This window comes from Suricata suricatta, chromosome 5, assembly GCF_006229205.1.
Source record: "Suricata suricatta isolate VVHF042 chromosome 5, meerkat_22Aug2017_6uvM2_HiC, whole genome shotgun sequence".
NCBI lineage: Eukaryota > Metazoa > Chordata > Mammalia > Carnivora > Herpestidae > Suricata > Suricata suricatta.
In genome coordinates this window covers 137,462,720-137,485,485 of record NC_043704.1, presented here as the reverse complement: position 1 = coordinate 137,485,485, position 22,766 = coordinate 137,462,720, and the positions used below count along the sequence as shown (strand labels likewise).

Genomic DNA, 22,766 nt, shown 5'->3' with positions numbered 1-22,766 from the left:
TTGGGTAAATCCCTAGCAGCGCTATTGCTGGGTCATAAGGGAGTTCTATCAATAGTTTTTTGAGGAGCCTCCACACTGTTTTCCAGAGCGGCTGCACCAGTTTACATTCCCACCAACAGTGTAGGAGGGTGCCTGTCTCTCCACACCCTCGCCAGCATCTATAGTCTCTTGATTTGTTCATTTTAGCCACTCTGACTGGCGTGAGATGGTATCTCAGTGTGGTTTTGATTTGTATTTCCCTGATGATGAGTGATGCTGAGCATCGTTTCATGTGTCCCTAGGCAATCTGGATGTCCTCTTTGGAGAAGTGTCTGTTAATGTCTTCTGCCCATTTTTTCACTGGATTATTCATTTTCTTACACCATACACAAAAATAAACTCAAAATGGCTGAAGGACTTGAATGTGAGACAGGAAACCATCAAAACCCTCAAGGAGAAAGTAGGAAACAGCCTCCTTGACCTCAACCACAGCAATTTCTTACTCGACACATCCCCAAAGGCAAGGGAAATGAAAGCAAAACTGAACTCTTGGGACCTCATTAAGATAAAAAGCTTCTGCACCACAAAGGAGACAATCAAGAAAACCAATAGGCAACCAACAGAATGGGAAAAGATAGTTGCAAATGACATATCAGATAAAGAGCTAGTATTCAAAATCTACAAGGAACTCACAAAACTCCACATCCAAAAACTGAATAATCCAGTGAAGAAATGGGCAGAAGACATAAACAGACACTTCTCCAGTTCATATATTTTAAACTGCTGTATTATATTTTTCTCTTTGTTCCTCTATTGATAGATATTTAGATGATTTTCAACTTTTACTATCGTGAAAGAGTCACTCTAGGTGGTATTCTATGATGTGGACTTCCCAGCTCTAAAAGTAGGCGTATACTGAGTTTTTCACATCTAGATTGCCAAGCTGTCTTTAACATGGCTTTACCAATTTACAACCTAGTATGATTCTTAACTGGCACTCTCTTTCTAGGGCCAGTTTGGCAACGTGTGTTGAGTACTCCAAGGGAAGACCATTTTTGAACCAGAAATTCCAATTCTAAGATTTATCCAGGAATGCGTACAAAAATTTTTTTTTGCAAAGTTGCTTATGGGTGTTTACAGAGTAGAAAGTCTAGATTAAAGCTTCTAGATGTTTAATAATAGGTGACAAGTTAAAAATATACTGTGGTATCCATGGATGTTATATAATCATTTGTATATCCTCATTTTACTTCATCAATATGTTATTTTATACAACTTTATCAAAATGAGTGGTCAAAGTACAGGTAATTTTTTCTTTTCTTCTTTGTGTGTATGTTTTTTTAAATTATCTTGTGTTATTGAAAATATATTATTACAGAAGGAAAAAAAGAGGAGAGGGAGACCAGACAGATGGATTAGAGCATGTCCTTTGAAACCTCATCCCAGACTAAGCTTCAAGTGAGGCCAGACAAGTAGAATAACAGTAGAACAAATCTGACACAGCATAGGAGTGATTTTTAAAGCCTCCTGCAACCCCCAGAGATTTTGGTTTGGTGGGTCTGAGGATCACTGAATCCCCAAAATGCATTAAAGTCACACCTTAAGAACTACTAATTCAGAAACTGTAGCTAATTCCATCTGACTTGCCTACATTGATGAAAAATAAGGAGTCTTGTCATTTTTAATATTTGGCAGGCAAGAGGCAAGCAGTGGCTGGTGGGAAAAGTCCTGGTGGTGCCTCTCCTCTTGGAGGCTGGAATCTGAAGGCAGGAGCCTCTGCAGCCACATCCTGGGGCAGGAAAGAGCTCACTTTCCTGCAGACCTGCCCCAGACATTGCTTTCTGCTCTTTGGCATTGGCAGCTTGCCCTGAAGCAGACAAGGTCAAGTCTGCAGGTGGTGGCTCCAGGTGTTCCTCCTCACTTCTTTCCCATCCCTCCTTCCTCTGTTCTCTGGCATTTGGGTCACTTCCTCTGCAAATCTGAGCATCAGAATCTTTGGGTGCACTTGGTAAGACACTTATTCCTGGCCTCCACCCCAGAGCTTTGGATACCATAGGTGGCATTTGTAATAAGCTCCCAAGCGATAAAGCTTCTGGCCCATGGACTATGCTGAGGTAGGGACAATAAATAGACTCACCCAGGAGAACCAGCCAGAGACTCAGGGGCTGAACAATAAATTGTTACTCATTAAAATTCCCATCAGATGGCCATTTAGAAATGCAGATGTGGTTGCAGTAGTAGTGACAGCATTAGCAGTGGGAGTGGTAATAAGAAAGGCAGCAATAATAATAGAAATAGTAATAATAGGAAGATTAAAAATGAAACCACACAGATAAATAACTAAGGACCATTTTTCTTCCCGTGTTTTGATGAAAGTCTTGAACATGGTCATGCCAGCACAGAGACAAGATTTCGGATGCAAAAGTGTTATGAAATCACAAATTTTTTAAAATGTCTCTTTAAATTGGATGTGTTACATTTTTAGTGAAAGCAAGGTCTTTAAAAACATGCCAGACCTTCTGATCCAGAAAAAGCTGTTTCTTTTCCTCCTGCAGGGTATTATTTATCTTTGGTTAATAAATTCAGCCAAGCCATTTTTACAACCTCACATGTTATCAAAAAGTATTTTCATTTCTCAATCTAACTATTCCCTTTCTCAACCTATTGCATTAATTCTGTCTTTAGCGGCCAAGTATAAACTGAAGTCTAGATAAAAGGGATTTTTTAAAACCCCATTTGTGTTTTTCCTTTTTGTGTTAAATTATAAATACGGTAATTGGCGGTTAATGAGATGTAAGTGCCATAGCCTCAGACTCTTTGGGTTACTCATGCCTCTGCACCATTTTCATCCGGCCCTCATTTTCCACACACCAGACCTATAATTATGCCAAAATTTATCCAAGCCAGAGAATATTTTGTTTTTCCCTGTTGCTACCTACAGACCGTAAAGTTATGGAAAGCATTGGACATGCAAAAGTAATTTTAATCCCCCCAGTAAAAATTCTGAGAGGCAGTTCAATAAGATATAATTAAAGGTGTGTGAATCGTAGATTGCAGAGATCACTGAGGCATCTAGAAAGCTTTAGTATTAACCCTATTTTGCAGATGAATTAGCCAGGGCTAACAAATAAAATATATGTGAAGCTGGGATTTGAACTGGAGATCTATCTGGCCCTAATATCTGTGCCTTGTCGAGGGGGGTTGGCAGGTGTCTTTTGCCTCTCTGAACAGTGTTTTTTTATTGCATCATGCTGTTGTCAACCTACCTTGAACTCTTTCATCACCTGGTTGAATGTTTTTCATAAGCTTTTAAAACTCCCTTTATATTTGAGTTGTACAGTATCTTTTAACAACAGTGTCCTTGCAACAGATATTTTGATGTACTAAATTTACACGTGCACCTGAGCGAGGAAGACACATGCATCCTATTTTGTGTTTTAAAAAACTCCAGGCCTCATGTTTATGTTAAAAATGTCAGTCTTTGTTTCCACTCAAGTGCTAATCTTTCTAAAAATGTCCCTCACATTGAAGGACATCCAAAAGGCAGTAACTTATTAGAACCTTGGGTTCAGATTACAAATGGGTTTGGCTAGCTCAGTGTTAAAGTTCAAATTATCTCGGAATTGTTTTAAATATTTGTACAGGAACACTGATTAGTTTACTAACGTGTGGCCTCATAACCACCTACTAATAACCACCCCGGTCTGTGATGGTTAACTCCGAGGGCTCAAGTGCGCTCTCGGCAAAGGTAATTCGCTTCAGTGACTGAAGCTGTCATATGATGTCTTTTTCCTAGGACGTGGAAGAGTTGACTCAGAAAAGGAATTTGAAACGGAGTTTCAGACGACATTTCATTATTTGTACAGAAGAGTTGAAAAGGAAGTTCTGATGAGGTAATGTTCTCCCCTCGGTGCCCCCCCCTTTTGTAGTTAGTATTTCCTAATTGTTTACATTGAACTGGAGACTGGTAGGCTGGTGTAGGGAAAAGAATGTCCACGTGCGAGTCAGGATACCTGGGATTTACTGCTGGCTCTGTCGGTCAACTCATGACCTTAGACAAGTCATTTCGTTTCTCTGGGTGTTGGTTTCTATAAATGAGAAGGTGATACAAGGTCATCCCTAAGCTGTTGAGCCTGTACATATGTGAGTTCTGCCAAGAGAAGCTAGACTAGCTGGTAGACAAGAGACCCGGGTACAGGACTCCCTATTTCTAACCTGTTGGCCAGGGTGGCTGCGTGGATGGCAATCTGTGTTTAGTTTAGAGTTTTGCTGTTACCATCTTGAAATTCTTCCTAATTTTTGAACAAGAGCCCTGCGTTTTCATTTTGCTCGGGACCAAATTATGTAACAGGCTCTGCCTTTTGATAATCTCACCATGGTGTTGATCAGCTGATAAAAGGAGACATAACTTCAAATTGGTCACTTTTGCCACCATTATACCTTTTGAGTAGACTGAGGGGAGCAAAATGTTGACAAAAATGTATCTGTGGTTATTTTGGTTATTTTCAATGACCTGAGTTTTTGATTGTCCACATTTTCCTTTTGCCCTACCTTGTCCCAAGGAGGGACATTATGCTCTTCTGGGTGGCTCTTTGAACTTCTGGTTTCCTCTCTCTTCACAGGTCAACTGTGCATGTAGGCTTCTGTGACTCATATTTTGGAATCTTTGTAAAGTAGTGTTCAATCCCGTTTTTTAACAGATAAGGGTCAGTTACTGGGATTCATCACTAGGTATTTTCGGTCTCTTCACCCAGCACCGTTCTCACCACTGATCCATAATCAGTTACATATACTACAATACAGAGGAGGATACTTGTGGCTTTGAATTATCATTGTGTTGTCACTTGTTGTTTCTGGAGAAGCTACAGTTACAGTAGTGTGACTGACAAGAGAGATGACTTGTCCACCAGCAGCTTGCTTTGTTTTGGCCACATGAGCTCTCCTTCACCTTTGAAAGTAGAATTGCCACCCCCAATGATGAGAGGTCAATTCTTTATGAAAGGAGACTTGCCAAATGCACTAAGATTAAAATGCACATTCAAGTAGTGGCCAGCTTCATCGTGCCCATTAACATGGATAAAAATTACTCTGTGACTGCAAGCAACATATGCTTTCTTGGCGTCTTCATTATTGTGTGCCAAAGGATGAACGAGCAAAAGAGACAGAGGCAAGTGTTTCTGTGTACCCGCATGCCTGGATGCGGTTTTACATTATGAATCTACTTTCAAATATGTAGAACAAATCTCTAAGCCATGAAATGACCAATTTACATATCCCATCCAAGATAATAAATTGCTGTGATGGGTCATTCTCGAGTGTCTTTTTTTAACGCATCAAAAATGCCAAACCAATCCCAAACACTGTTCTTTTCTCTTACAAATCCAACGTTCATCATCTCCCAAAGTGCTGTCTTTTTGCCCTCAATAAATTCTACTTACTCAAAACTTGATGACAGCTTTTAATTAATATTAACAGCATCTAAATGTTTAAAAATATTCAGCTAGACCTTTTCCTTCATACAACTGAATGTAAGTGACTGTCTCTATGTTGAATTCCTTTTTCTCTTTTTTTCAAGTTTTTATTTAAATGGCAGTCAGCTAATATACGGTGTGATGTTAGTTTCAGGTGCACAATATAGTGATTCAACACTTTCATACATCACCCGGTACTCATCACGACCTATATTAGATTCTAATTGCTGCCCTGACTCCTGACTTCTAGATTGGGGAATGTGTCATCTTTATTTTTTAAATCATATAAATGTGTGTTTTGATTCATAGTTATGCTTAAGAATAGGAAAGAAACAACTGATACATTTTTAAAGGGAATGCAACTGTCATCCAACCGTACTGATAACAAGCAAAACAGCAGTCCCAACTTCCATTTATAAGTTCCTTCCATCCAATGCATTGAACTATTCCAGCAATAAACTAACAGTTTCGAAACTGTGGGTTTTTAGATGAAAAGAACCAAAGTGAAACTCCTCAACTAATGAAGTCAGTGGTTTAGTTCCATTCAGCCTATTTCAGAGCTTCTTTTTTAACCCTGCTTTACAAAGATTCCAGAATGAGAGCCATAGAAGCTGAAACATACAATTCACCCATGAAGAAGGAAAAAAAGCAGAAGTTTAATTGTCCACTGAGTAGAGTATAATGTTCATCCTGGGTGACATCCAGGAGATGAGGACACCCACTCAGTGCCTTCTTATAAATGCTGGTCTCTTCTGGGGAGTGACCTGAAAGGTGCCAATTAGCATCATAGTGATAACTCCTAGCAAGTATCTAGGATGACATGTCATCCAACAGGACACGAGGCAGAAACACCTCCAAGGTGAAGTGAATACTGTGACATTTTACCCCTCAGTGGGAAACTCAATGTTCATATGTCTGGCTGCACCTTGGAATGACCTGGGCAAAGAAAGAAAAAAACTACTGGGTCCTGCCCAGAAAGATTTGGATGTAATTGGTTTAGGGTACAGCTTGGGCACTGGGACTTCAGAAGTCCTCCCAGGTGATTTTAAGGGGCATTCAGAGCTAAGAACCAGGGTCTGAAGTGAGGTTTCTTTTTAAATATGTAACTGCTTTATGGAGATAGAATTCACGTACGATACTATTCACCCATATGATGTGTACTGTTTGGTACATACACAGAGTTGTGCCCCACCGCCACAGCCAATTTCACACCATTTCTATCACCCCAAAAGCAAATCCATTAGCAGACACTTACGATTTTTCCCCGACTCCTACTCTAGCTCTAGGCCACCACTAACCAACTTTCTGTCTCTGTATACCAAATAATTTCCCACGGCATGGGTAATAATATATTTTACTTATTCTTTCGCCATTTGGTAGATATTTGGTTTGTTCTAAATTTTGGCCATTATGAATAATGCTGTCACAAAAATTTTGTACAAGTGTTGGTGTGCACATATGTTTTCTTTCCTCTCGGATATATATCTAGTAGTAGAATTGTTGGGTTATATGGTAACTTTATATCTAACTTTTAAGAAATTGTCAGACTTTTCCAAAGTAGCTGCACCATTTTCCCTTCCTGTCATCAGTGTATGAGGGTTCCACTTTCTCCACATCCTTGTCTATGCTTGTTATCTATCTTTTTGATGATAGCCATTCTAGTGATTATGAAATAGTATCTCTTTGTGGTTTTGATTTGCATTTCCCTCATAGCTAAAACAATGAGCACCTTTTCATGTACTTATTGTCTGTTTGTATATTATCTTAGGAGAAATGTCTGTTTCAATCCTTTGCCCATTTTCTAGTTGAGTTACTTATTTTGTCATTATTGGGTTGTAAAAGCTCTTCATATATTCCAGATACGAGTTCCTTATAAGAAGTGTGATTTACAAAGATTTTCTTCCATTCTATGGGTTGTCTTTTCAGTTTCTTAAAATCCACTGAAACAGAAAAGTTTTTAATTTTGATAAAGCCCAATTTATTTTTACTTTGTTGCCAGTGCTTTTGGAATTCTATCCAAAAAGGCTTTGCATGTATGTTAGCCAGTTTCACAGTAAATTATACTAAAAAAAGTAAAATGTAAAAAAAAAAAGAAAAACAAAACATAAGGGTTTGCATATCCCAAGGTAATGAAAATTCTCTCCTACATTTTCTTCTAAGTGTCTTTACAGGTTAGCTCTTAGATTTAAGTCTGTAATCTGCTTTGAGTTTATTTTTCTGTACGGTGTGAGGAAAAGGTCCAAATTTATTCTTTTGTATGTGGATATCCTACAGCAAGTTTTTAAAACAATCTCTTCACTGATAGTTAGTGAACATCTTGCTGAAAGCCAGCTGCGTGATGAATTTCATGGGGCAGTGCCACACAAGGCATCTATACCAAAAAATGAATTGCCAGAGAATTCCAGCTTCTTCCTGCTCTCCCCCAGGAATCCCATACACTGGGTGAAATTTTTTTAATGTTTGTCTATTTTTGAGAGAGACAGAGAGAGAGACAGAGACAGAGCACTAATGGGGAGGGGCAGAGAGAGAGAGGGAGACACAGAATCTGAAGCAGGCTCCTGGCTCCCAGCTATCAGCATAGAGCCCAATGCAGGGCTCAAACTCACAAACTGTGAGATCATGACCTGAGCCGAAGTTGGAGGCTTAACTGACCGAGCCACCCAGGAGCCCCGACATTGGTTGAAATTCTAAACACACACTTGGAACTACCAAAGGACACATTTACAAAGCCTGTGATCAGTATGCTGAGGTCTCCCTAATGGGTGACAGGAGTGGGAGGGTACTTGGAAATTAGATGAAGAGTGATATCAATCACTAAACGTTTCTGAAAGAGTTGTGATCACTTTTGTGCACTAATACACGTACACACACTTAAACTGCAGTGTGTGACCTGGAAGTCAAAAAATGCCTGGCTGAATGCCTTGTGATGATGTTTCATTGCTTTGTGTTCTTATATCATCGATGAGGCAGGTTCATCCTCCACAAATGGCCTCTGTGCACTTGTCCAGGGAGGGAACATAATGGCAAGTGTCCTTCTATAGGCCTGAGCTTAAGGAAGGCAAGTTAAGGTATGCTTTGGGGGATGATATTGAAACAGCTATCTCTTCCCATATCCTCCAGGCAAATGTCTTTTTATCCCAAAAAGAAAGCAAGGAAAATGGGCACAGGATCTCATAGACCTGGATCTAAATCCTGACTCTACCATATACTGTGGGTAATTTTCAGTGAAGTATTTAACTTTTTTGAGCCTCATCTTTCTCTTCTACATTATGGGAATATAAAAATATCCATTAATGATCATCATAGGATAATCTGGGATGACAATTATAAAATCCTGCCTCGAGTTGAGAGTTAATATCTGTTAGTTCTCTTTCCCTTTCAACCCAAAGATATGGTGGACTCCCAGTTTCAAAACTCATTTTTTGGGCTTTGAACCCAAAGAATTAAAAGGACCATTAGCCAAAATGAAGGTTGGATTTATAATTCGACATGTCAGATCCCTCTCCTGTACCATTCTGTTCCTTCAGTGGCCTGAAAGCCCTTGTTTCTTGGCAAGGTTAGAGGACCTCTCCTCATGGGCTCTTCCTGCCACCTGAGGAAAACATCACTACTGCCCATGACTTTGGTGATTCATCAGCATTCCAGCAAACTACCCAGCTGTTCGAAACAGCAGGTATTTATTTTCGTTGGTCCGAATATGCAAAGATGAAATGCAGCTGCCTGCTTTTGGAAAAGCTTTCTTGGTCTATGTCATTTGGTTAGGTTAAGCACTGGAATGTATTATGACCTTGGTCTGCACACTAACTTTTCCCAGGTGTCCCTAGGGCTTGTATGATGCCGATATTGATGGGCCATGAGACTGAAACTAAGCCCGAGCTTCCCTAAGATGCTTTTGAGGAGGTTGAGTTTTCAGCAGGGGTATCTGTGGGACTGTCAGTAGGAAGGAACATTTACCATAACACGTGTGTGAGGCCAAGGACAGAGGACATTACGATCAGGGGGCAGGGAACCTGCCTGCTTCTGTAAGTGACACGGGGCATGTACTCCTCTCCAGATTCCCACTGCCTCTGTGTGATCAGCAAACGCTGCTCTGTTCTCCCAGGGACCTCCCTGTAGTGTCCTAAATATCATCGGTAAATAACTGTCATGGGGGCACTTTGCCCGAAGAGCAAGGTACACCTCCAGATAGCGGCGTCTGTATGATTTGTATTCCTGTGGACATCAGTTCAGTTGCTTTCTACAAAATTTTCAGAATCCCCTTAATGATGGTATGTCAAAAGTTAAGAACAACGAATTTAAGAATTATAAATTCGTAGGCATGAAAAGAAACAATAATTCAATGAGGAGTTTAGCATTTATTTTTACTAGGCCACATTATCATATATGTCCTTTTTTAGAAACTGTGTGAATATAAGTAGAGATATTAAAAAGTAGAATAAACTACTGACTCTCCACATCAAGAGAGGAGAACAGAGGTATATATAAATTCCAAGCAGTATATGTTCCAAACCTCAAAATCCTTTTTTGGAATTTGGCCTGGAATATATAAATCTGGACATATAAGTACAAATGTTACTCATATAACTATAAATATGTAAAGCCTAAACTATTTGATTTTGAAATGCAGTCAGTTATAACTTAAGACACATTTAAATATATTCCCTTTCTGCTGGAGTTCAGCACATTCCCCTGGAAAAAATGTAGGTCTTTATAATGGGAGAAAAGAAGCCATGGAGAATAATTTGAGGATGATTTCTAGTTGATAATAACTTCAACAGTTTTTAGATGGAGAAGTCCATAGTGTTACTTTATCATTTTTTAATGTTTATTTATTTATTTTTGAGAGAGATGGAGAACGTCCGTGGGGGAGGGGCAGAGAGAGAATCCCGAGCAGGCTCCACACTGTCAGCACAGAGCCTGATGCAGGAATTGATCTCACAAACTCTGAGATCACGACCTGAGCTGAAATTAAGTTGGAACCTTAACCGACTGAGCCATCTAGGTGCCCCACGTTGTTACTTTACGTTAAATCTAGAATTCATTCTCAATTAAACCTAGAATTTACATTTGGAAAAAAATAGCAAAACCCTCAGTGAATTCAACAGTAATATAGTATTATGTAGTTTCCCCAGACGTGGAGGAAATAAAAAGGGGGTTTCCACTTTAAACAAAATCTTGTGCTTGGTTGTGAGGATCAGGTGAAAAGATGCACATTGAAGTGCTTTGGAAATGGCAATGTATGTAGCAGACTACGAGGAGGGGCCTTAGAGCAAGGTGGTAAGGACCCTGGCTTTCTCAGATTGCCTGTGTCCCAAACCCAGTATGACTGGTCTTGTGTGAATCCTCTGCATCCCAGCATCCACATCTGTAAAAGAGGGATCATAATAACTCCCAGTACTGCTATGAAGAGACATCAGGTAACATGTGTAAAATTCTCAGGACAAGGTCTGGCATAGAGAAAGTGCTCCACTGATGTTGGTAATGACAATGGGGAGATGGTGGTGCAAGGGTATTTGGGGAAAATGAGAGTACAAGAGGAGGAAGTATTTGTTTTTGAAAATGAGGGAATAGCCAGCTGACCCGATCTGCTCAGAGAGGAGTAAATGGAATGCTAGAAACTAATTAGGTTTGGAATTAGAATGAAAGGGATACCCAGTCCATAGAAACGTACTCTAAGTTGAGACCATTGTCTTTCTGGATACTCATAGGAATATTATCAGCAGCACTTAATGTAATTTAAACATGAAATATTTTGAGCAATTATTGGACATATACCATGGAGGCACAAAATTACAGTTTAAAAACAAAGTTTAACAGGAACTTAATAATAAGTATCACAGACATTATGAAATGACGGTGTGGGATAATAAAAGTTTTATTGCCACCAATAGGGGATGACAGCAGTAGACAAAACAGCCTGGCTCCAAAGAGAGAGGGACAGCTCTCCACAAGACCTTGTTCTTTCCAGAGCGAAGCTGTACTTATTCTTTATGCTTTTGACCCAATTTCACCACCCATTTTCTGGAAAAGTGGCCCCAAATTCCCTACTGGAAAGCCAGAGCCACCTGAGCCTTAGCTTTTGATGGGTGTGACGCATGTCCCTAAGCTGTCCCATCGCCCCCGCCCCCGAAGCTTCTCAAGGCCATCGGCTCTGCTCACTCACCTGCCCCTTGTTCCATGGCTTCCTCTGTCTGGCTGAGGGACACGCCCGACTCTGCCTCAGGTGCCCCTTCCCTCCTCGCTGCCACAGACACAGGCTGGGCAAAATGGCCCCCAAAGACATTCATCTGCTTCTCTACCAGCTGAGGGAACTCGTCTGTGGGCTATTTCAGATCCGCCAAAATTATTCCAGCAGCACTTGGCAAAAGCCCAAGCTGTGAGTTTTTCATGCTAAAAATGGAGAATTGGGGCCAATATTCTTACTATAATTTTCTTAATTCCAAGAGTTTAAAAATAAAATATATATATGTGTGTGTTTTCAGTAAAAGGGTTGGGAGGCAGCTGGGCAGCCTGGCTGAGAGGCTGGATAAAAACAGAGCAGCTGTGTTGGTCTTAAGCCTGAGCTGGCTGCATAACCCTTGACTTCTTTGAACTCTGGGCCTGAGGATTCCGAGCCATAAAACAAAGCTAACAAGTGTTGAGCTATCTGATTTCTTGTGAGACATAAAGAGGAGAGTTGATTGTTAAGCAGTTTGCAAATGGAAAGTATTGCAGAAATGCTTATAATAATAAAAGGCTTATTATAGCACTTTCCCAGGTTCTGGGACGGCTGTAATGGGAAGGACGGCACGTGCAAGACCTAACACGTCTATCAGAGAGCCAGTGGATGTCTGCGAAAGCAAATACTCTATTATATGTGGCGATATCTCATATGCCGATCAACATACTAAGTCTAGCTGGATAGCTGCTTTAGTTTAAGATAAGCAAAGCAGGCCTCGGAGCACTTTAAAGCCATTTCTGCACAGGTAGATACAGATTCAGCGGGAGAGCGCGATGAGGGGGCTCATGCCCCTTGATACCTTCACACCACCTTATATAGTAAAGTGCCAAGCATTCTATCTGCCATATGGTAACTGACCAATAAGTCATCAGTTCTTTCCCTTTCTCCTGGCATTTTGTCCTCAGTGGGAGATGACTTGAGGAGAGGGTCAGGGGAAGGTTTGGGTGCCAAGGGGACACAGTCTAAACAAAATCAGTAGGTTTGCTATACCAAAGTAGCCTTGGGACAATGTCTGTAGTTCCTTCGCTCCTACCAGACTGTCACCCTATGTCATGTCTATGAAGACGTTTTTGACCTGTCATTGGTCATCATTTATTCAGCGAGTACTATAAAAATCCCTGTTGATTCAGCTACATCCGTGATGGACACTGACAGCGTTCTAAGGTTGTGACTCCATTTAGTGAACAGCGCTGAACAGATTCCTACTTGTTGTGTATTGCTTGTTGCTTCAGCTCTCTTTATAAACATGGCCAAAAGCCTTTAATCTTCTCTCAGTTGAGTGTATCTTTGAGGTTGTTTTGGTTGGTAAAACTAACCTTTTGGCAGAGAGTGGAGTGAACAAGGAAAGGGGAATTGAGGTAGGAAGCAGTTTGCAGAATGAACCTTGGAAAAGAAACCTTTTCGCCCTGTGTTACATTTCGCATTCCATTAGAGACAACGGATTGAAAACAAAGCACAAATCTGGCTGAGAACCTGAAAGGCAAGTTTCAGCATGAGTGAATTTTGAACAGCCTCAAAGAGGGGGTTAAAATGAAATTCTGACAACCTTAACTACGCTTTTTCTCAAAGTATTGCCATGAGGATAAAAGGTGAAATGTCAGCAGTCACCTATTATTCTGTCGAACGGCACTTGATAATTTTTCCTCTGTAGGAGCACTTGCCCTTTGAGTTTTGACTCTGCGTTTTGACTGACTGCCCAAAGATCACAATTACTTCAGCCGTTTGCCTGCACCGCCAGGACCGGTTCTGCACTGCCATACCCTCTGGGGGTTTGCTGTCGGTGGCTTCTGCCAAACAAATGAGGCCTGTGATATGGGCTAGTTACTGCCCCTGATTTTTCAACCACTTCAATAACCTGTCTTCCTCCTGACGCTTTGGGAACACACTGTTGGTCATGTTTTCTGGAGGGGAGAGCCCAGCTTCTTTCTGTGTGTCAAGAAAATATCTTCATACATCAACGCAACATAGACACTCCTTCAGAATATTCTAGAAAAGTAGATGCTGCTTACCACAAAGTGGTGAAGAGGTCTTCCACTTAGTTCTATTTGCGTAACATGCATGCTTTCGAGCAACTGCTGTGTTTTCCATCCTGGGGACATCCGCTGCGGGAAAGCTACCCCGGTGACAATTACACAGACCCAGCCTGTGAAGAGGGTCAGATTTTGTAGGATAAGTCAGAGGAGAGTTATAAGTTAGGGAGGGAAGAGGGCTGACCAAGGAGGTAGCCCACCTTGAGTTTAGAAACTGGAATATTAGAATCAGTGATGACCCATCAAAACCAAATGTCCTTGGGGCTGAACAGGTAAAAGAAATGAAGGATGCTGGTAAGGACCGTAGCACAGTGGCGGCTGTGACTACCATCTAAATGGACCGCCATCCACAGAGCTCTGAGGGCCGTGCAAGTGCTGGCCCATTATCACCAGGCTTTCAGCTTTTTCAAAACTTTTTTTTTTTTAATGTTGACAAGTACTTCACTATGTCTAACTCCTGAGAGGGTATATACAAAAACATTTCCAGGAATCAAACTCAACCCATACGCCCGCAGTTTTTTTTCCCCTCTGAGTTATGGCATGTGCTGTTATAAAATCCCATCTTATTTCACTGTCATGGGGTGTCACAGGTTAAGTTGCATGGGAAGTTGATTCTGAAACAGCATTTAGCCAGGAGGTGGTTTACTGGGGAGCGTTCTTGAGATAAACACATTAATTGGGAAAGAGAAGGAAGTAGCTCTGGACAGAGGGAAAGTTGAGCTGCCGTGCAGTCTCAGTGGAGGCCTTGGCCAATCTCAAAAAGGTTAAAACTGGATGGTCCCTCAGAGTTGCTCCAAGGTGAATGAGGGGACAGGGACTTTATAGCCAGCATGGACCAGTCATCGAATGTGGGTTGCTTCGGGAAGGGGTGTGACTTTGAATGATGAACCTCTTTTCAACTAAAGAAATATCTGTCAAGACCAGCAGCACTCCGGGTAGCTGGGGAATCAGCTTCCTCTCTGAAGGGGGGGATCTGGGTGCCACATCACAGCACCTGTCATAGGGGTAGGTAGATTTTTCTGCATGGACTGTGTTGTCCCTGAAAATAATGGACAAAGGCTCAATCATCTTTGAAGAGATCTGACATCATGCCCTAGAGAAGAGAGATGATCTCATGTACATCATTTTCCCCCATCGCCTCTTTTTCTTCCCCACTTCTTGCTGGCCTGTGTACCTCCTACAGAAGCTATTAGGACAGAATTCCTAACCTTCCTGAGGAATTCCTAGCCCCTTGATTCAACTCAGAGCTGTCATGTGGCCTACGATCCATACTGTGTGTATTTGTAAAGTTAAAGGTTCAACCTAAGTATATGGAGATAGAAATGTAATGACTCACTCATATTTACAACATATGCTTTTTGATAGCCTACTATGTGCCAGGCACTGAGCTACCCACTTTGAACAAAATATATTCTCTGCGTTCAAGCCATTTGGTATTTAGTTGGCAATGCCGATGCATAGGTGCTGTCCCAGGGCAGATTGCAAGCATTGTCTTGGAAAGCCACTTGAATTAAAACTTGTAGTTAGAAACAATTATAATAATCTTGGTGAACAGCAATGCCAGGGCAATGCCAACTGGGCCAGACAGTGTCAGATTATAAGATGCGTTAAGAAGGTAGTCTCTGCGAGATTTGGTGCATATTAAAAGTGTAGAGTGAGGAAGTGAGGACCCTAACACCTTGTCTGGGTTGCAGGCTTACACATGATTGTAGAATGGGAAGATGTGAATGAATGATGGGATCACTGGAGAGAAAAATGCAAAGCACGAGACCTAAGCTACTAAGATGTAGTTTAGGGCTTAATAACTGTTTATGGAATTTATTCCTCATGAAGTAAGGCAGGCAATCATTAGTAACTTTTACATCTGTCATATTTTGATAACTGTAATTAGAGCCATGGACAGTGCACTATGGAAAGACCAAGGGGAAGAAGAATTAATTCCAAATGATGAGATGGGAAGATCTTCTGGAAGTAGGCTAATAATGATGATGATAACAATAGCTAATATGAATCATTGTTAAGTACTGAGGACTGTGTTAAGTGCCTTTTATGACTTAACTCATTTAGGCCTTTCCACAATCCTACAATATCGATACTATTACCATCCTCTCTGTACAGAGATGAGTAAACTGGGTTCTCAGAAACATTAAGCAATTTGCCTGAGATTTGATGAGAAGAAAGTGGTGGCCCTGGAATTTGAACTCGGGTTATCTGAAGCCAAAGTCTGCAGTCTTATCACAAAATTAGACTATCTCCCACCTGAAATGGACCTGGAAATACACATGGGAGAGCAGAGCATTCCAACTGAAGGGGATTGTTTTTCTAAGATCTGATGATAGTCCAAGTTGGGGGGGAGGGGAGAAATGCATGAGGTATGACCAAACATGAGGTACAGGGCTGGGAGCATGGTTTGAAGTTTAAGTTTGGAAAATTAGATGAAATTGTGTTGCTTGGTGGCCTTAAATACAAAACTGTGCAGTTAGGGTGGTGGGAGGGGAAGTGGTAAGATCTGCATTCAGAAACAATAACTCCGTGATGGAATGGACAAGTACGTGAACAGACTGGAGGCAGTGCTACAGAGGAGGGGGCCCCTGAATATTGTCCAGGCACTTTGTCCACAGGACCAAAACAGGGTAAGTAGAAGGAATGGAAGGAAGAGATAGGAAGATAGGAGATGGGAAACAAAAGATTTGGTTAGCACAATGGCTCAGGTTTTGCGTTTATGATGTCAGGAACACAGGATGAACTTAAAGTTGGGTACAGAGAAAACTTGAGCTCACTTTCAGGTTTTAAGAATAGAAGTTCAGGCCTCAAGAGAGAGGCGCTGTCTAGCAGAGAATTGGGAACCCCCACTTAGAGGTTCTGATGGGCCCTGGAGCTTAGTTAGGGTGCGGTTGAGGTTAAAGAAAAGGCACCCAGGCTGAGTAGTCTGAAAGTCCACATTCAAAGACTGGGTGTTATATGGAAACCAACTTGACAATAAACTATTTAAAAAATGAAAAAAAATTAAGAGAGGGTGAAGGACGATGATTTTTAAAAAGTCATATTGTACATCATATGATTATATAAGAAATGAGCTGTTCTGTAGCCCCAGGCTGTGAAAGAAATATGTGAAGTCATAGTTTTAGGGGAAGAGTTAAGATTGGGTAAAATGTTTCAGGAGAAAAGTGAGCTTAACACATGACAATTTATTGTGAAATTTCCTAGAAGCCCAGCAGGCCAGTTCCATGTGGGAACACAGCCCTGACTTCCCATGAAGGGTGGTGAGGTCAGATTGTTCCAAAGGCTCGTTTGTTTGTTGGCTATTCAGTACATGCATTTTCCAATTAAACCATTATATGATGCTATTGAATTCTGACTTGTTTAGAGTAAATGTAGATTATTACTTTTATTCAAATGGCAATGTAATTGTAGGATCCATTTTTATTATATATAGTTCAAAATTCCCAACATTTAAGGGCACTTTATGTTGGATAGAGCAGAGAGAAGCAATCCCCCAATAATTGAAGAGTGTGATGGTACAATCAGTCCATCTCTACTCCTCTCATACATATAAATGCTATGTGTGTGTGTGTGTGTGTGTGTGTGTGTGTGTGTGTGTGTGTGTGTAAATTATAGTGCATTTTATTTTTGTCTGGGAATCATTTGATAATTTGGCTGCTCCCCTAGACATGAGTGAGAATGTCAAAGCCAAGAGTGGAAAGAAATTTCTGTTGCAGAAATTTTCAGCATAGTTTATTCTCCCAAGTAGCAGGCTTGTAGCCAGTTGTCTTTCCCTAATTATTAATAAAAATTCAGCATTTCAAATTACATTCTCATTCTCCAGCAGTTATTAATAGAGCCCCATCTCTAGGACATCTGCAAGACATCATTTATAATAGAATTCTTGACATACCATAAAATTCCTATTAAACCTTAAAAATGACAACCAGGTTGTGCCAGTTTTCTTGGTAAAAAATTTCTCTTCCCCAATGAAGCCTTACAGAAGAAAATTACAGCTTTACTTAAATTTTATGTTAATCAAGGTATTACACGTATGTAGTCATAAATCATATCATTCACAAATCATAAATGTATGGCTCAGTGAATTTTTACATACGTATATACCTGTGGAACCACCAGCCACAAGTTAGAGAACATTTCCAGCACCCAGGAGGCTCCCTCTCTCATTCCTCCTCACTGTCAACTTCATGCTCCAAAGGCAACCTCTATTCTGACTGACATCTATTGGTCTGTGATGCATGAGTTTTAAGTGTAATACTTACACGTCAATACATTCTGAACTGTATTTATTGGTGTGTGCTAGAGTCCTGGGAAGGACTTTTGACTTGTTTCCAGAGGTCACTTGTATAAGAAGAACTCTTTCTATTCAAGTGACTAATCCTTGGGCTTTTGCAATCACCAATGGCACACTCTGATTATTCTCAGGGTGACTAATACCAACGGTGGAAATTATACCAAGGGTGAATGATTTTATGAAATTCTGCCCTCTAAAAGGTCATAGATTTTCATCCATTTTCACAGACTCAAGTCTCTATCAAATTCTGCTCTCCTTTCACTGTTCCCCGATGCCTAAGTGTGCTGGTGAGTATCATCTGAATGCAACTTCTTTGTATCCATCAAATGAAATTATATAGTACAGGGCGCCTGGGTGGCTCAGCCAGTTAAGCATCCGGCTTCCACTCAGGTCATGATCTCACGGTTCGTGGGTTCGAGCCCCGCGATGGGCTCTGTGCTGACAGCTAGCTCAGAGCCTGGAGCCTGCTTCAGATTCTGTGTCTCCCTCTCTCTCTGACCCTCCCCTGCTCGCACTGTCTCTCTCTGTCTCTCTCAAAAATTTAATTTAAAAAGCATTAAAAAATTAAAATTTTAAAAAAGAAATTATATAGTATAGGACAGGATAGGATAGAATAGTATTGATAATTCCTCATAATCCTTCATCTTATAATTCTTGTCTCCAGCTCTGAAAGCTCTCCTGGTTATGATAATTTGCAACACATAAGAATGCAGAACTTGATAAGTGACGATTCAAGAACATCCATCTCATTTAAAAATTCAAGAACCCTGAAAACTGCTAAATATTTTTTCTTTCTGCTCTAGGGAGGTACTTCTATGGGTCATTCTATGATTATATTTCTAAGTCTAAACTTGACTGCTGTCAGGAAACCTAACTTAAGACAACGTAGGTCCATTTCTTCAACTAAATCTGATCACTTTCCTTCTTGAGGATTCAAAGACGAACAAAGATAGCTATATCACCAACGTTCCTGGAGATTATAGTTTAGCAGAGGGAAATTGATACTAATCACACACACAGGTAAATGTATGGTCATAAGTGTGGCCCAGATTGCTGCTGCTGCTACTGCTGCTGAGAAAATTTATCCTCCAGACTGGAAGGCATTTGAGACAGACTAGCAATAGGTTAAATAGAAATAAAGACAAAGAAAGATCTCTTTGATGATTAACTCCAAAAATTCTTTCCTAATTGTTGACAATTTGCCGTCTTGAATTGTTGCAGGACCTGTTAATTCTATCAAGGGAAGAGAACTCTAAAGTCAAATTAGGTTAACAAGATTTATTTGTTCTTTAATCAAAATTAAGGGAATCTTATTTCCTACACATTGCTCTTTTCTGTGCAAAGACTATGACAATGAGACTTAATTTCCTGGGAGAATTTCCTAACACCTTTAATGAGGGGGAAAAATGCTTGTTTGCATGAGTATGTAAACACACGTAAGAATGCTTGTGAGATATGTTTACGCTTGAAATAGAACTGAATTGAGTTGGCAAGAAAAGGGAATTGTGTTAATATGCAGGTTTCTTAGAGTTACAATTATAGCCCTAGTGACAGGATAACAAGAAATGATTTAATTACCTTTCTAGGCTGCTGGAGACATTTTGAGGATACATTTGATCTCATGTCCTCAACAAAATATGTTGTGACATATTTATTTTTATTCAGTGCACTAGTAAAAATGTAAACAAATTCAAAAACTTAAAATAAAAGGGGAGTCATTTTTACTTCTTACCCCCATTTTACTCCCCTATTAGTCGCAACCCCTAGATAACAACCATGGTTATTAGTTTCTTCCAGATGTTTTTAATGCAGCTCAGCATGGATAGATGGATGGATGAATGGATGGATGGATGGATGGATGGATTAGAGTGAATATATATATTTATTTATCCCATTTCTGAGTCACTTTCCTTCTTGAGGATTCAAAGACGAACAAAGATAGCTATATCACCAACGTTCCTGGAGATTATAGTTTAGCAGAGGGAAATTGATACTAATCACACACACAGGTAAATGTATGGTCATAAGTAAATGCAATGAAAAAGATTATGTGAGTTTCTCTGAGGAAGTGACAATTGCACTGGAATCTGAAGGAAGAATGGAACACTGACTTGGATTTAGAGGGAAATTTTCCAGACAAAGAAAAGACTGTTTCTCAAAAGGACCATAGCTTGTTCAAGGAACTGAAGGTGCCCAGGGCAGCTGTGAAGGTAGACTGAGCAAAAGGAAAAGCGTGTAGTTAGAATCCAGATAGGAGGCTTTCACAGAAGTATAAGACAAAGAATAAAGGCAACTTGGACTGGTATATACTTGAAGAAAATTGGAGACATTTCATGGTCTTTTGGAGAAGACCACATTATTTAGTAATCAACTGGAGGTACATGGCAAGGAAGAAAGAAACAGAATATCTGTTTCTTTGTATATATGGAATTATCCTATTCATTGCTCTGATCTTGCATTTTTTTCTCTTAATAAATTGTTCTGGAGACTTCTTTCTTCTCTTTTCAATAATATCTTTTTAATAAGCTCATTATATTTCATGGCACAAATGTGTCATAATTCTTTCCACCGGTACCTCATTGATGGACATACAGAGTTTGCTTCTGTTTTTGTTTATTTCTTTTTTTTTTTAAATGGGGGAGTGGGTATTTAAGAGGATAATACAATTTAAAATAACATATTTATGCTATACATTTCACTTTCAAGTTTGGGCAAATGCGATGCAATAAATTCCTATCAGTATTAATTGCTGGGTTAATAAACAAAGTAGAACATTTAATATTGATAGATATTTTCAAATTGCCCTACAAAAAGATTACAGCATTTTATGCCATTACCAATAACTTGTAAGATGGCTTGGGTCCCCATTCCATGAATAATCTTAACAAAGTGTTTAAATTTTGCCAGTCTGATTGCGCAGTAAATTCTTTTGTAATTTGTCTTCCTTTAAAATAAGTTTGAGTGTGTCTGTGTTATTGGCCGTTAGTTCTTATTTTGAATGTGAGCATCTTATAATATTCATCATATGTCTAATGACTTTTTATTTGTAAAAGACTTTTGCGTATTAAAGATATCAAGTCCTTTCTCTAGCAATAGGATAAAAATATATATAATCATTTTCATAGATGCCATAGATACCAAAAGGCATTTAACAAACTTTGTTCACCTTTTTTATATTGAACTCCATTGTCTCCCTTTTCTATTTATCTACCATCTTTTCATCTCATCTTTGCTTTATTCTTTCAGCTCATCCTTTTTAGTGTCTTTTCTGATGCAGTATTCATTGTATTTTCTTCTTGTTTCTTAAGGCCGTTTATCTAGAATGTATTTTTCATTAGTCTTTGATACCTTTCCCTTACTCTCTTCTCTTTCCTCTTCTCCCTTATTTCCTTTATATATTTTTTTCTTAGTCGCCATATCATTTGTTTTCATCTTCTTCATATTTAATATGGAAAGTGCTAGCTAGGCTATCTTTTTTTCAACTATTGTACCCATGAACATATTTATTATCTTGTTTTCTCTAAGATCTGTTTATTTTCTCTAAGAATGTAAGTGTAGGAATGGGTATTACTGAGATTTTACTATTGCTTGAAATTAGAGAAAGATTCAGCTGGGAAACATGGTCAGGAATAGCCGATGAACCTGGGCTCTACTCTTTGTTCCACAGTTTTATTTAGCATTTTATGCCGGTATTTATTGTTTTAGGAAGGGACATAGTCTTGGGGTGCCTGGATGGCTCAGTTGGTTAAGTGTCTGACTCTTGATTTCAGCTCAGGTCATGATCTCACAGTTTGTGAGTTCAAGCCCTGCATTGGGCTTCATGCTGACAGAGCCTGCTTGGGTTCTTCTCCCTCTCTCTCTGCCTCTCCAACCCCACCTCTCTCTCAACATAAATAAATAAACTTTAAAAAAAAAAAAGAGGAAGGGACATAGGCTTATCCATGGAAACCCTTAAGTACAGATTATGCTGTAATTTGAAAAGTTTTTGGAGCTTTTGCTTTTGACAGGCAATTCTATGCACTTACTTCCCCAGCTTCAGCTCCCCCTCCCAAAGAGTCTTCTTACCTTAGGTGAGTCAGTGTCATGGTGGTGGCTCAAGACTTCTACTCTAATAGCCCATTCTACAAAACTTTTGCAGGCTATGTTGCCTACTGACCCTTCAGAGTACTGCCTTCAGAATTATGGGGCATTTGTCAGATTCTCCCCAAATTTGTTCAACTCTCCAGAACTGTTTTGCTCCCCTAGAATTGCTTTGGAAATAGAATCACTTACTCTTATATCCTATCTCTCTTGGCCTGATCACCATCTTTTGGTATTATTTTGCCAGATTGCATGTCTTCCTTTGTTTTTGAATGTTGCTGTTATTTAATGCTTGAAATTTTTATTCACTTTACTAAATTTGGAAGATGGAGCTTTTGACTGTGTGACCTTGGCTATATCATTTAGTCTTTTTGGATCACATTTTCTTATCTGCAAAATAGGAACAAATAATTGCTACCCTTTCTGTTTTTTAGGATCAAATCAGATAGTTTATTAGAAAGTCTTTGTGATAAACAAACAACCCAACATTAAGACTCAAGGACTAGAATTAGAAGCACACTAAACTCGAAGTTAGCAGAAAGAAGAAAATAATAAACATTAGGGCAGAAATAAATGGGCTAAGAATAGGAAAATAATAGAAAATATTAACAAAACTAAGACATGATTCTTTGAAAAGATAAATGAAACTAGCAGACCTTTAGCTAGATTAACCAAGAAGAAGGAGAAAT

The 22,766-nt window shown here is 39.7% G+C and overlaps 1 protein-coding gene across 1 annotated transcript in view; it reads left to right on the top strand.

Moving 5' to 3' along the window:
* THRB (thyroid hormone receptor beta) overlaps positions 1-22,766 on the top strand; it is a 378,523-nt gene that overhangs the window by 90,709 nt on the left and 265,048 nt on the right. The window contains exon 2 of the mRNA XM_029940360.1: positions 3,776-3,872. The gene's annotated coding sequence lies outside the window, so the exon portion shown is untranslated. The remainder of the gene's footprint in view (positions 1-3,775; positions 3,873-22,766) is intronic.